A 3056-nucleotide genomic window follows, 5' to 3' on the forward strand; every position below is an offset into this window, starting at 1 on the left:
CCTCCCAGCCAAGTCTCCTCTGTTCCACCCCGCACACGGAGCTCAGCGAACCTCCGCGGGCACCGCTTCTCTCGCCCCAGCCCGGCTGCCCCACACCCTGCCCTCCCCCGGGACTGCTCCCCCGGCCACAAGGGACTGCCAGCACGGAGCCGGGCACAGCTCCCCAAGGCGATGGGGAAGCTCCGGCAGGTCTGCAGAACTTTAATTGTTCGTGTGGTTTATTTTTCAGCGTAATGACGAGCACACTGGGCTGCATCCCACGGCATTGAGGGGTGTTCCCTGCTTTCCTAATAATCCTGCGTAATAGGGGTAAGCAGTGTTCATTCACTCCTCTTTCCATTCCCAACAGGCCTGCTAGCCAAGTCATTTGCCTAAAAGCGTCTCTGTCACCACTTCTTTCTAGATGCTTCAGCATCCACGGCTCAAAATGCTGTTGGGAAATCACATGTCCCGTTTAGATCACCGCTTTCCTTTGCCTTTACAGGGAGAGAGACACGAGGACATAAAGCCCTGGTGCATTTTTGTTGCCTCCACCTCTCTGGGTTAAGGCTTTTTTTCCTCTCGCTGCTTGCTTATCATTTGTTATTCATACTCCCAAAATAAGCCGTGCCAAAATCTTTGCTTAAGGAGAACGTTCAAGATTTAAAACACACATTAACTAACTTGAGCCCATATTAGGGTTTTTCTCCAGCCCTGTTTTCTGCTCTTCCACAACATTTTATTGGCCTTCCAAACTCACTTTGTTTTAGTATATCCTAGTGGTATTCACAGAACATTTTTGTCTCCTTCTAAATATCTGGTCCATCGTTAATTCCTGAGTTGATCTGGACTGCAGGGAGGGTTTGTATCTTAGAGAAAAGAGTTTCTTCCTTAATGTAATAGGCACTGGGAGACAATTCATACATAATTAGCAGAAAGAAATAACCCCAAATTATGATCACCCTGATTCTCCAGAGTGTTTTTCACCTATACTTTCTTGAGAACAGCAGTCTCTAACTCATATTCATTATACCTTTACCAAGTAACACTTTCTAGGTCTTTCCATTCTGCTTGTGCAGGGACTTAACTTTAGGGGGGTTGGCTTGCAACAAAAGCTGTTTCAGCTACTACAGTGCAAATTCATCAGTCATCACTGCTACCGATTGGAGATACCAGCTAGTTTGGATGGATGGTGAATTCTGGCTGAAATACAGGTTTTTAGTGACCAAATGTATTTGTGAAATAGGGGGAAATCCAAAAAGATTTGTTAGGATATTTTTTTTAAAGAAAAAAAATTCATTTATACAGAATGGACTGGGGAAGGGATTTCTGAATCATCAAGTCAAATTTTCTTGCTTCCAGGCAGTTTTGTTTCCTTCTGACACTTCCAAAATGTGCTTTTTTCCATGATGCTATCAAAGTGAGGTTCAGTGACACCAGGGAAGTAAGAATTTTCTCTTCCTCTACCTTTACCATTCTCCCCACACCAAACTAAGCACATCCTTCCTTCAGTCTGGGAAGACCACGGGACCCTGTGCCCATGAGGAAATCAGGAGCCATTTGGTTTACTTGAATTTTGCAGCAGAACCAAGAAAATCTAAGTAGAGGAGCAATCACAAACCAACAATGACAGGGGTTGTAACCATTGCTACAGACCAGGGCATATTTTGCTGGTTTTTGTAATCAGCCTCTTCTCCTGCCCAAAACCACCAAAGAATCTACCAATGCTCTAATTAACTCATAATTAACTAGTGTTAATTATGCCACTTCCCTATTGCACTACATTTGCCATAAATTGTCCTGTTGCTTTTGCTGGGAAGCCGATGACTGTGCCTGATTTGATTTTGATATTTGCGGCTCACTGGTACCCTGCTGATTTTTGGAGAAAGTTCTTCAAATAGCAATAGAAAGGGGCTTGTGGTGAGGCAGGTGAGCTGCAGCAGGCTCCTTTGTGATTTGGTGGTTTCTCTTCAGGTGCAGCAGCATCACTGTCAGTCCTCTTCAATACCAGGTTGTGCAATGCATCCTTGATGCATGGGGCCAGCACATTTCACAGTGTCTTGTGGGAAGAAATTGGGGGGTTCATGCTATGTGTCTAGCAGTGGTAACTAACCCTTTCTTTTTGTTTCTAAAGGTGCTTTCCTCCACAGCTGCTGGAGCTGCACCTCAGCAGGCAAGCTTCTGGTCAAAAAACAGGAAAGCTTCTGTGCAAACGGAAGCACAAAGCGCGGCACTGACAGGGAGCAACACGAAATGATATTTGAAAGGGGCAAAGCTGGGGAGGAAGAAAAGTCCCCCTCCCTTGGGTCTGATGGCTGTTGGAGCAGGGCAGCCCATGATGGCTTGGGAGCCTCCAAGGTCCTTCAGTTTCTGTCTGTGAGGAGTTAGGGATTTGGGAGCCACCAAGGCAGGATGTAAAAAGGAAATGCTGCCTGGCAGCAGAAATGACCAGAGATGTACAAACAGCTCTTCTTACAAAATGGAGGTTTGCAGGAGTCAAGGAAGGGATGAGACTTTGCAGGCACATGTCACTATAGCTTCAGGGAAATCACTTCACCACGAATCGCTCTGACCAGGGCTGTCACAGGGCTGATGCTGACCCAGCAATTGGCCACTGCCTTCAGTGGAAGCACCCTGAGGAAAAGCACCTGGATGGGGAGTCACACAGTCCTGATCTTTGCTCCCCTGGGTGCTCTGCACCACCTCAGCAGTCTGTCTGGGAGAGTCCTTGGAGACAGAACTGCTGTGAAAGCCTCAGGGCCAAACCATGTGGGAACCATTGCAATGTGAGAGCAGGAGAGTCCTGGTCTGGAAGCCACACATCCAATGCTGCAAGAACATAGCTTTGTGGTAGCCAGGAGGATTTCAGGAGAATCTTTAGCTGGTACATCTGCTGATGTGCTGAAATGCTTGTGGGAGTGTCACGTTACGCTGCGGTCCTCAGCTGTCCAAAGTCAGAATCTAGGATATGATGCATGCTCAGGACACCACGAGTAAGCAAATGGAAATACAGTGCCTTGCAAGTGCATTCCTGGTCTGTAGGAAGAGCAGCAGCACCACCTCTCCCCGCAGAGGGA

General features: G+C 47.1%; 1 long non-coding RNA gene across 2 annotated transcripts in view; it reads left to right on the forward strand.

Moving 5' to 3' along the window:
• LOC108445620 overlaps positions 1 to 3056 on the forward strand; it is a 13098-nt gene that overhangs the window by 737 nt on the left and 9305 nt on the right. For both annotated transcript variants that reach the window (XR_001860556.1, XR_001860557.1), the window contains exon 2: positions 230 to 309. This is a non-coding gene — a long non-coding RNA (uncharacterized LOC108445620). The remainder of the gene's footprint in view (positions 1 to 229; positions 310 to 3056) is intronic.

The sequence above is a fragment of the Corvus brachyrhynchos genome, unplaced genomic scaffold, assembly GCF_000691975.1.
Source record: "Corvus brachyrhynchos isolate BGI_N302 unplaced genomic scaffold, ASM69197v1 scaffold101, whole genome shotgun sequence".
Classification (NCBI taxonomy): Eukaryota; Metazoa; Chordata; class Aves; order Passeriformes; family Corvidae; genus Corvus; species Corvus brachyrhynchos.